Here is a 12438-nt window from a genome sequence, read left to right on the forward strand (position 1 = left end):
CTCGAACCACCAACCTATTGGTTAACAGCCGAACGCGCTAACCATTGAGCCACGGATGCTCAGAAATTAAATGGTTGTCAGGTATTGTGTAAAAGTTATGACTTTTCACGCTACATCAGAGACCCCACAACACCTCTCGCGGGTGGGCTCGAACCACCAACCTTTCGGTTAACAGCTGAACGCGCTGCGCGCTAACCATTGCGCCACGGAAGCCCAAAAATTTAATGTTCGTCAGGTATTGTGGAAAAACTCTGACTTTTTACGTTACATTTGAGACCCCGCAACACCGCTTCCGGGTGGGCTCGAACCACCAACCTTTCGGTTAACAGCTGAACGCGCTAAACATTGCGCCATGGAAGCCTAAAAATTAAATGTTCGTCAGGTATTGTGGAAAAACTCTGACTTTTTACGTTACATTTGAGACCCCACAACACCGCTCCCGGGTGGACTCGAACCACCAACCTTTCGGTTAACAGCCGAACGCGCTAACCATTGCGCCACGGAAGCCCAAAAATTTAATGTTCGTCAGGTATTGTGGAAAAACTCTGACTTTTTACGTTACATTTGAGATCCCATAACACCGCTCCCGGGTGGACTCGAACCACCAACCTATTGGTTAACACCCGAACGCGCTAACCATTGAGCCACGGTAGCTCAGAAATTAAATGGTTGTCAGGTATTGTGGAAAAGTTATGACTTTTCACGCTACATCAGAGACCCCACAACACCTCTCGCGGGTGGGCTCGAACCACCAACCTTTCGGTTAACAGCTGAACGCGCTGCGCGCTAACCATTGCGCCACGGAAGCCCAAAAATTTAATGTTCGTCAGGTATTGTGGAAAAACTCTGACTTTTTACGTTACATTTGAGATCCCATAACACCGCTCCCGGATGGACTAGAACCACCAACCTATTGGTTAAAAGCTGAACGCGCTAAACATTGCGCCATGGAAGCCTAAAAATTAAATGTTCGTCAGGTATTGTGGAAAAACTCTGACTTTTTACGTTACATTTGAGACCCCACAACACCGCTCCCGGGTGGACTCGAACCACCAACCTTTCGGTTAACAGCCGAACGCGCTAACCATTGCGCCACGGAAGCCCAAAAATTTAATGTTCGTCAGGTATTGTGGAAAAACTCTGACTTTTTACGTTACATTTGAGATCCCATAACACCGCTCCCGGGTGGACTCGAACCACCAACCTATTGGTTAACACCCGAACGCGCTAACCATTGAGCCACGGTAGCTCAGAAATTAAATGGTTGTCAGGTATTGTGGAAAAGTTATGACTTTTCACGCTACATCAGAGACCCCACAACACCTCTCGCGGGTGGGCTCGAACCACCAACCTTTCGGTTAACAGCTGAACGCGCTGCGCGCTAACCATTGCGCCACGGAAGCCCAAAAATTTAATGTTCGTCAGGTATTGTGGAAAAACTCTGACTTTTTACGTTACATTTGAGATCCCATAACACCGCTCCCGGATGGACTAGAACCACCAACCTATTGGTTAACAGCCGAACGCGCTAACCATTGAGCCACGGTAGCTCAGAAATTAAATGGTTGTCAGGTATTGTGGAAAAGTTATGACTTTTCACGCTACATCAGAGACCCCACAACACCTCTCGCGGGTGGACTCGAACCACCAACCTATTGGTTAACAGCCGAACGCGCTAACCATTGAGCCACGGTAGCTCAGAAATTAAATGGTTGTCAGGTATTGTGGAAAAGTTATGACTTTTCACGCTACATCAGAGACCCCACAACACCTCTCGCGGGTGGGCTCGAACCACCAACCTTTCGGTTAACAGCTGAACGCGCTGCGCGCTAACCATTGCGCCACGGAAGCCCAAAAAATTAATGTTCGTCAGGTATTGTGGAAAAACTCTGACTTTTTACGTTTCATTTGAGATCCCATAACACCGCTCCCGGGTGGACTCGAACCACCAACCTATTGGTTAACAGCCGAACGCGCTAACCATTGAGCCACGGTAGCTCAGAAATTAAATGGTTGTCAGGTATTGTGGAAAAGTTATGACTTTTCACGCTACATCAGAGACCCCACAACACCTCTCGCGGGTGGGCTCGAACCACCAACCTTTCGGTTAACAGCTGAACGCGCTGCGCGCTAACCATTGCGCCACTGAAGCCCAAAAATTTAATGTTCGTCAGGTATTGTGGAAAAACTCTGACTTTTTACGTTACATTTGAGACCCCATAACACCGCTCCCTTGTGGGCTCGAACCACCAACCTTTCGGTTAACAGCCGAACGCGCTATCCATTGCGCCACGGAAGCCCAAAAAATAAATGTTCGTCAGGTATTGTGGAAAAACTCTGAGTTTTTACGTTACATTTGACATCCCATAACACCGCTCCCGTGTGGGCTCGAACCACCAACCTTTCGGTTAACAGCTGAACGCGCTAACCATTGCGCCACGGAAGCCTGAAAATTAAATGTTCGTCAGGTATTGTGGAAAAACTTTGCCTTTTTACGTTACATTTGAGACTTCACAACACCGCTCCCGGGTGGGCTCGAACCACCAACCTATTGGTTAACAGCCGAACGCGCTAACCATTGAGCCACGGAAGCTCAGAAATTGAATGGTTGTCAGGTATTGTGGAAAAACTGACTTTTTACGTTACATTTGAGATCCCATAACACCGCTCCCGGGTGGGCTCGAACCACCAACCTTTCGGTTAACAGCTGAACGCGCTAACCATTGCGCCACGGAAGCCTAAAAGTTAAATGTTCGTCAGGTATTGTGGAAAAACTCTGGCTTTTTACGTTACATTTGAGACCCCACAACACCGCTCCCGGGTGGGCTCGAACCACCAACCTTTCGGTTAACAGCCGAACGCGCTAACCATTGCGCCACGGAAGCCCAACAATTTAATGTTCGTCAGGTATTGTGGAAAAACTCTGACTTTTTACGTTACATTTGAGATCCCATAACACCGCTCCCGGGTTGGCTCGAACCACCAACCTTTTGGTTAACAGCCGAACGCGCTAACCATTGAGCCACGGATGCTCAGAAATTAAATGGTTGTCAGGTATTGTGTAAAAGTTATGCCTTTTCACGCTACATCAGAGACCCCACAACACCTCTCGCGGGTGGGCTCGAACCACCAACCTTTCGGTTAACAGCTGAACGCGCTGCGCGCTAACCATTGCGCCACGGAAGCCCAAAAATTTAGTGTTCGTCAGGTATTGTGGAAAAACTCTGACTTTTTACGTTACATTTGAGACCCCGCAACACCGCTTCCGGGTGGGCTCGAACCACCAACCTTTCGGTTAACAGCTGAACGCGCTAAACATTGCGCCATGGAAGCCTAAAAATTAAATGTTCGTCAGGTATTGTGGAAAAACTCTAACTTTTTACGTTACATTTGAGACCCCACAACACCGCTCCCGGGTGGACTCGAACCACCAACCTTTCGGTTAACAGCCGAACGCGCTAACCATTGCGCCACGGAAGCCCAAAAATTTAATGTTCGTCAGGTATTGTGGAAAAACTCTGAATTTTTACGTTACATTTGAGATCCCATAACACCGCTCCCGGGTGGACTCGAAATACCAACCTATTGGTTAACACCCGAACGCGCTAACCATTGAGCCACGGTAGCTCAGAAATTAAATGGTTGTCAGGTATTGTGGAAAAGTTATGACTTTTCACGCTACATCAGAGACCCCACAACACCTCTCGCGGGTGGGCTCGAACCACCAACCTTTCGGTTAACAGCTGAACGCGCTGCGCGCTAACCATTGCGCCACGGAAGCCCAAAAATTTAATGTTCGTCAGGTATTGTGGAAAAACTCTGACTTTTTACGTTACATTTGAGATCCCATAACACCGCTCCCGGATGGACTAGAACCACCAACCTATTGGTTAACAGCCGAACGCGCTAACCATTGAGCCACGGTAGCTCAGAAATTAAATGGTTGTCAGGTATTGTGGAAAAGTTATGACTTTTCACGCTACATCAGAGACCCCACAACACCTCTCGCGGGTGGACTCGAACCACCAACCTATTGGTTAACAGCCGAACGCGCTAACCATTGAGCCACGGTAGCTCAGAAATTAAATGGTTGTCAGGTATTGTGGAAAAGTTATGACTTTTCACGCTACATCAGAGACCCCACAACACCTCTCGCGGGTGGGCTCGAACCACCAACCTTTCGGTTAACAGCTGAACGCGCTGCGCGCTAACCATTGCGCCACGGAAGCCCAAAAAATTAATGTTCGTCAGGTATTGTGGAAAAACTCTGACTTTTTACGTTACATTTGAGACCCCACAACACCGCTTCCGGGTGGGCTCGAACCACCAACCTATTGGTTAACAGCCGAACGCGCTAACCATTGAGCCACGGAAGCTCAGAAATTGAATGGTTGTCAGGTATTGTGGAAAAACTCTGACTTTTTACGTTACATTTGAGATCCCATAACACCGCTCCCGGGTGGGCTCGAACCACCAACCTTTCGGTTAACAGCTGAACGCGCTAAACATTGCGCCACGGAAGCCTAAAAATTAAATGTTCGTCAGGTATTGTGGAAAAACTCTGACTTTTTACGTTACATTTGAGACCCCACAACACCGCTCCCGGGTGGGCTCGAACCACCAACCTTTCGGTTAACAGCCGAACGCGCTAACCATTGCGCCACGGAAGCCCAACAATTTAATGTTCGTCAGGTATTGTGGAAAAACTCTGACTTTTTACGTTACATTTGAGATCCCATAACACCGCTCCCGGGTGGGCTCGAACCACCAACCTATTGGTTAACAGCCGAACGCGCTAACCATTGAGCCACGGATGCTCAGAAATTAAATGGTTGTCAGGTATTGTGTAAAAGTTATGACTTTTCACGCTACATCAGAGACCCCACAACACCTCTCGCGGGTGGGCTCGAACCACCAACCTTTCGGTTAACAGCCGAACGCGCTAACCATTGAGCCACGGATGCTCAGAAATTAAATGGTTGTCAGGTATTGTGTAAAAGTTATGCCTTTTCACGCTACATCAGAGACCCCACAACACCTCTCGCGGGTGGGCTCGAACCACCAACCTTTCGGTTAACAGCTGAACGCGCTGCGCGCTAACCATTGCGCCACGGAAGCCCAAAAATTTAGTGTTCGTCAGGTATTGTGGAAAAACTCTGACTTTTTACGTTACATTTGAGACCCCGCAACACCGCTTCCGGGTGGGCTCGAACCACCAACCTTTCGGTTAACAGCTGAACGCGCTAAACATTGCGCCATGGAAGCCTAAAAATTAAATGTTCGTCAGGTATTGTGGAAAAACTCTAACTTTTTACGTTACATTTGAGACCCCACAACACCGCTCCCGGGTGGACTCGAACCACCAACCTTTCGGTTAACAGCCGAACGCGCTAACCATTGCGCCACGGAAGCCCAAAAATTTAATGTTCGTCAGGTATTGTGGAAAAACTCTGAATTTTTACGTTACATTTGAGATCCCATAACACCGCTCCCGGGTGGACTCGAAATACCAACCTATTGGTTAACACCCGAACGCGCTAACCATTGAGCCACGGTAGCTCAGAAATTAAATGGTTGTCAGGTATTGTGGAAAAGTTATGACTTTTCACGCTACATCAGAGACCCCACAACACCTCTCGCGGGTGGGCTCGAACCACCAACCTTTCGGTTAACAGCTGAACGCGCTGCGCGCTAACCATTGCGCCACGGAAGCCCAAAAATTTAATGTTCGTCAGGTATTGTGGAAAAACTCTGACTTTTTACGTTACATTTGAGATCCCATAACACCGCTCCCGGATGGACTAGAACCACCAACCTATTGGTTAACAGCCGAACGCGCTAACCATTGAGCCACGGTAGCTCAGAAATTAAATGGTTGTCAGGTATTGTGGAAAAGTTATGACTTTTCACGCTACATCAGAGACCCCACAACACCTCTCGCGGGTGGACTCGAACCACCAACCTATTGGTTAACAGCCGAACGCGCTAACCATTGAGCCACGGTAGCTCAGAAATTAAATGGTTGTCAGGTATTGTGGAAAAGTTATGACTTTTCACGCTACATCAGAGACCCCACAACACCTCTCGCGGGTGGGCTCGAACCACCAACCTTTCGGTTAACAGCTGAACGCGCTGCGCGCTAACCATTGCGCCACGGAAGCCCAAAAAATTAATGTTCGTCAGGTATTGTGGAAAAACTCTGACTTTTTACGTTACATTTGAGACCCCACAACACCGCTTCCGGGTGGGCTCGAACCACCAACCTATTGGTTAACAGCCGAACGCGCTAACCATTGAGCCACGGAAGCTCAGAAATTGAATGGTTGTCAGGTATTGTGGAAAAACTCTGACTTTTTACGTTACATTTGAGATCCCATAACACCGCTCCCGGGTGGGCTCGAACCACCAACCTTTCGGTTAACAGCTGAACGCGCTAAACATTGCGCCACGGAAGCCTAAAAATTAAATGTTCGTCAGGTATTGTGGAAAAACTCTGACTTTTTACGTTACATTTGAGACCCCACAACACCGCTCCCGGGTGGGCTCGAACCACCAACCTTTCGGTTAACAGCCGAACGCGCTAACCATTGCGCCACGGAAGCCCAACAATTTAATGTTCGTCAGGTATTGTGGAAAAACTCTGACTTTTTACGTTACATTTGAGATCCCATAACACCGCTCCCGGGTGGGCTCGAACCACCAACCTATTGGTTAACAGCCGAACGCGCTAACCATTGAGCCACGGATGCTCAGAAATTAAATGGTTGTCAGGTATTGTGTAAAAGTTATGACTTTTCACGCTACATCAGAGACCCCACAACACCTCTCGCGGGTGGGCTCGAACCACCAACCTTTCGGTTAACAGCCGAACGCGCTAACCATTGAGCCACGGTAGCTCAGAAATTAAATGGTTGTCAGGTATTGTGGAAAAGTTATGACTTTTCACGCTACATCAGAGACCCCACAACACCTCTCGCGGGTGGGCTCGAACCACCAACCTTTCGGTTAACAGCTGAACGCGCTGCGCGCTAACCATTGCGCCACGGAAGCCCAAAAATTTAATGTTCGTCAGGTATTGTGGAAAAACTCTGACTTTTTACGTTACATTTGAAATCCCATAACACCGCTCCAGGGTGGGCTCGAACCACCAACCTTTCGGTTAACAGCTGAACGCGCTAACCATTGCGCAACGGAAGCCCAAAAATTAAGTGTTCGTCAGGTATTGTGGAAAAACTCTGACTTTTTACGTTACATTTGAGATCCCATAACACCGCTCCCGGGTGGACTCGAACCACCAACCTATTGGTTAACAGCCGAACGCGCTAACCATTGAGCCACGGTAGCTCAGAAATTAAATGGTTGTCAGGTATTGTGGAAAAGTTATGACTTTTCACGCTACATCAGAGACCCCACAACACCTCTCGCGGGTGGACTCGAACCACCAACCTATTGGTTAACAGCCGAACGCGCTAACCATTGAGCCACGGTAGCTCAGAAATTAAATGGTTGTCAGGTATTGTGGAAAAGTTATGACTTTTCACGCTACATCAGAGACCCCACAACACCTCTCGCGGGTGGGCTCGAACCACCAACCTTTCGGTTAACAGCTGAACGCGCTGCGCGCTAACCATTGCGCCACGGAAGCCCAAAAAATTAATGTTCGTCAGGTATTGTGGAAAAACTCTGACTTTTTACGTTACATTTGAGACCCCACAACACCGCTTCCGGGTGGGCTCGAACCACCAACCTATTGGTTAACAGCCGAACGCGCTAACCATTGAGCCACGGAAGCTCAGAAATTGAATGGTTGTCAGGTATTGTGGAAAAACTCTGACTTTTTACGTTACATTTGAGATCCCATAACACCGCTCCCGGGTGGGCTCGAACCACCAACCTTTCGGTTAACAGCTGAACGCGCTAAACATTGCGCCACGGAAGCCTAAAAATTAAATGTTCGTCAGGTATTGTGGAAAAACTCTGACTTTTTACGTTACATTTGAGACCCCACAACACCGCTCCCGGGTGGGCTCGAACCACCAACCTTTCGGTTAACAGCCGAACGCGCTAACCATTGCGCCACGGAAGCCCAACAATTTAATGTTCGTCAGGTATTGTGGAAAAACTCTGACTTTTTACGTTACATTTGAGATCCCATAACACCGCTCCCGGGTGGGCTCGAACCACCAACCTATTGGTTAACAGCCGAACGCGCTAACCATTGAGCCACGGATGCTCAGAAATTAAATGGTTGTCAGGTATTGTGTAAAAGTTATGACTTTTCACGCTACATCAGAGACCCCACAACACCTCTCGCGGGTGGGCTCGAACCACCAACCTTTCGGTTAACAGCCGAACGCGCTAACCATTGAGCCACGGTAGCTCAGAAATTAAATGGTTGTCAGGTATTGTGGAAAAGTTATGACTTTTCACGCTACATCAGAGACCCCACAACACCTCTCGCGGGTGGGCTCGAACCACCAACCTTTCGGTTAACAGCTGAACGCGCTGCGCGCTAACCATTGCGCCACGGAAGCCCAAAAATTTAATGTTCGTCAGGTATTGTGGAAAAACTCTGACTTTTTACGTTACATTTGAAATCCCATAACACCGCTCCAGGGTGGGCTCGAACCACCAACCTTTCGGTTAACAGCTGAACGCGCTAACCATTGCGCAACGGAAGCCCAAAAATTAAGTGTTCGTCAGGTATTGTGGAAAAACTCTGACTTTTTACGTTACATTTGAGATCCCATAACACCGCTCCCGGGTGGACTCGAACCACCAACCTATTGGTTAACAGCCGAACGCGCTAACCATTGAGCCACGGTAGCTCAGAAATTAAATGGTTGTCAGGTATTGTGGAAAAGTTATGACTTTTCACGCTACATCAGAGACCCCACAACACCTCTCGCGGGTGGACTCGAACCACCAACCTATTGGTTAACAGCCGAACGCGCTAACCATTGAGCCACGGTAGCTCAGAAATTAAATGGTTGTCAGGTATTGTGGAAAAGTTATGACTTTTCACGCTACATCAGAGACCCCACAACACCTCTCGCGGGTGGGCTCGAACCACCAACCTTTCGGTTAACAGCTGAACGCGCTGCGCGCTAACCATTGCGCCACGGAAGCCCAAAAATTTAATGTTCGTCAGGTATTGTGGAAAAACTCTTACTTTTTACGTTACATTTGAAATCAAATAACACCGCTCCCGGGTGGGCTCGAACCACCAACCTTTCGGTTAACAGCTGAACGCGCTAACCATTGCGCCACGGAAGCCCAAACAATAAATGGTTGTCAGGTATTGTGGAAAAATTATGACTTTTCACGCTACATCAGAGACCCCACAACACCTCTCCCGGGTGGGCTCGAACCACCAGACTTTCGGTTAACAGCTGAACGCGCTAAAAAATGCGCCACGGAAGCCCAAAAATTAAATGTTCGTCAGGTATTGTGGAAAAACTCTGACTTTTTACGTTACATTTGAGACCCCACAACACCGCTTCCGGGTGGGTTCGAACTACCAACCTTTCGATTAACAGCTGAACGCGCTAACCATTGCGCCACGGAAGCCTGAAAATTAAATGTTCGTCAGGTATTGTGGAAAAACTCTGACTTTTTACGTTACATTTGAGATCCCATAACACCGCTCCCGTGTGGACTCGAACCACCAACCTTTCGGTTAACAGCCGAACGCGCTATCCATTGCGCCACGGAAGCCCAAAAAATAAATGTTCGTCAGGTATTGTGGAAAAACTTTGCCTTTTTACGTTACATTTGAGACCCCACAACACCGCTTCCGGGTGGGCTCGAACCACCAACCTTTCGGTTAACAGCTGAACGCGCTAACCATTGCGCCACGGAAGCCTGAAAATTAAATGTTCGTCAGGTATTGTGGAAAAACTCTGTTTTTTTACGTTACATTTGACATCCCATAACACCGCTCCCGTGTGGGCTCGAACCACCAACCTTTCGGTTAACAGCTGAACGCGCTAACCATTGCGCCACGGAAGCCTGAAAATTAAATGTTCGTCAGGTATTGTGGAAAAACTTTGCCTTTTTACGTTACATTTGACACTTCGCAACACCGCTCCCGGGTGGGCTCGAACCACCAACCTTTCGGTTAACAGCTGAACGCGCTAACCATTGCGCGACGGAAGCCCAAAATTTAAATGTTCGTTAGCTATTGTGGAAAAACTCTGACTTTTTACGTTACATTTGAGATCCCATAACACCGCTCCCGGGTGGGCTCGAACCACCAACCTTTCGGTTAACAGCCGAACGCGCTAACCATTGCGCCACGGAAGCCCAAACAATAAATGGTCGTCAGGTATTTTGGAAAAACTTTGGCTTTTTACGTTACATTTGAGAACCCATAACACCGCTCCCGGGTGGGCTCGAACCACCAACCTATTAGATAACAGCCGAACGCTCTAAGCATTGAGCCACGGAAGCTCTGAAATTAAATGGTTGTCAGGTATTGTGGAAAAATTATGACTTTTCACGCTACATCAGAGACCCCACAACACCTCTCCCGGGTGGGCTCGAACCACCAGACTATCGGTTAACAGCTGAACGCGCTAAAAAATGCGCCACGGAAGCCCAAAAATTAAATGTTCGTCAGGTATTGTGGAAAAACTCTGACTTTTTACGTTACATTTGAGACCCCACAACACCTCTCCCGGGTGGGCTCGAACCACCAACCTTTCGGTTAACAGCTGAACGCGCTAACCATTGCGCCACGGAAGCCCAAAAACTAAATGTTCGTCAGGTATTGTGGAAAAACTCTGACTTTTTACGTTACATTTGAGATCCCATAACACCGCTCCCGGGTGGGCTCGAACCACCAACCTTTCGTTTAACAGCCGAACGCGCTAACCATTGCGCCACGGAAGCCCAAAAAATAAATGTTCGTCAGGAATAGTGGAAAAACTTTGCCTTTTTACGTTACATTTGAGACTTCACAACACCGCTCCCGGGTGGGCTCGAACTACCAACCTATTGGTTAACAGCCGAACGCGCTAACAATTGAGCCACGGAAGCTCAGAAATTGAATGGTTGTCAGGTATTGTGGAAAAACTCTGACTTTTTACGTTACATTTGAGATCCCATAACACCGCTCCCGGGTGGGCTCGAACCACCAACCTTTCGGTTAACAGCTGAACGCGCTAACCATTGCGCCACGGAAGCCTAAAAATTAAATGTTCGTCAGGTATTGTGGAAAAACTTTGCCTTTTTACGTTACATTTGAGACTTCACAACACCGCTCCGGGTGGGCTCGAACCACCAACCTATTGGTTAACAGCCGAACGCGCTAACCATTGAGCCACGGAAGCTCAGAAATTGAATGGTTGTCAGGTATTGTGGAAAAGTTATGACTTTTCACGCTACATCTGAGACCCCACAACACCTCTCCCGGGTGGGCTCGAGCCACCAGCCTTTCGGTTAACAGCTGAACGCGCTAACCATTGCGCCACGGAAGCCCAAAAACTAAATGTTCGTCAGGTATTGTGGAAAAACTCTGACTTTTTACGTTACATTTGAGATCCCATAACACCGCTCCCGGGTGGGCTCGAACCACCAACCTATTGGTTAACAGCCGAACGCGCTAACCATTGAGCCACGGAAGCTCAGAAATTGAATGGTTGTCAGGTATTGTGGAAAAGTTATGACTTTTCACGTTACATTTGAGACTTCACAACACCGCTCCCGGGTGGGCTCGAACTACCAACCTATTGGTTAACAGCCGAACGCGCTAACAATTGAGCCACGGAAGCTCAGAAATTGAATGGTTGTCAGGTATTGTGGAAAAACTCTGACTTTTTACGTTACATTTGAGATCCCATAACACCGCTCCCGGGTGGGCTCGAACCACCAACCTTTCGGTTAACAGCTGAACGCGCTAACCATTGCGCCACGGAAGCCTAAAAATTAAATGTTCGTCAGGTATTGTGGAAAAACTTTGCCTTTTTACGTTACATTTGAGACTTCACAACACCGCTCCGGGTGGGCTCGAACCACCAACCTATTGGTTAACAGCCGAACGCGTTAACCATTGAGCCACGGAAGCTCAGAAATTGAATGGTTGTCAGGTATTGTGGAAAAACTCTGACTTTTTACGTTACATTTGAGATCCCATAACACCGCTCCCGGGTGGGCTCGAACCACCAACCTTTCGGTTAACAGCTGAACGCGCTAACCATTGCGCCACGGAAGCCTAAAAATTAAATGTTCGTCAGGTATTGTGGAAAAACTTTGCCTTTTTACGTTACATTTGAGACTTCACAACACCGCTCCGGGTGGGCTCGAACCACCAACCTATTGGTTAACAGCCGAACGCGCTAACCATTGAGCCACGGAAGCTCAGAAATTGAATGGTTGTCAGGTATTGTGGAAAAGTTATGACTTTTCACGCTACATCTGAGACCCCACAACACCTCT

The 12438-nt window shown here is 48.0% G+C and overlaps 4 non-coding genes across 4 annotated transcripts; all 4 read right to left on the minus strand.

The window, feature by feature from the left end:
• Nucleotides 1-434: 434 nt before the first annotated feature.
• TRNAN-GUU (transfer RNA asparagine (anticodon GUU)) lies at nt 435-507 on the minus strand. The gene has a single exon. It is a non-coding gene; the product is annotated as a tRNA-Asn (tRNA).
• A 522-nt stretch (nt 508-1029) lies between these two features.
• Nucleotides 1030-1102, minus strand: TRNAN-GUU (transfer RNA asparagine (anticodon GUU)). Its single transcript has one exon. It is a non-coding gene; the product is annotated as a tRNA-Asn (tRNA).
• A 2305-nt stretch (nt 1103-3407) lies between these two features.
• Nucleotides 3408-3480, minus strand: TRNAN-GUU (transfer RNA asparagine (anticodon GUU)). The gene has a single exon. It is a non-coding gene; the product is annotated as a tRNA-Asn (tRNA).
• Nucleotides 3481-5339: 1859 nt separating this feature from the next.
• TRNAN-GUU (transfer RNA asparagine (anticodon GUU)) lies at nt 5340-5412 on the minus strand. Its single transcript has one exon. It is a non-coding gene; the product is annotated as a tRNA-Asn (tRNA).
• Nucleotides 5413-12438: the final 7026 nt, after the last annotated feature.

The sequence above is a fragment of the Phalangium opilio genome, unplaced genomic scaffold, assembly GCF_054372755.1.
Source record: "Phalangium opilio isolate 3A_F unplaced genomic scaffold, DU_Popi_V2 ptg000505l_1, whole genome shotgun sequence".
Taxonomy (NCBI): domain Eukaryota; kingdom Metazoa; phylum Arthropoda; class Arachnida; order Opiliones; family Phalangiidae; genus Phalangium; species Phalangium opilio.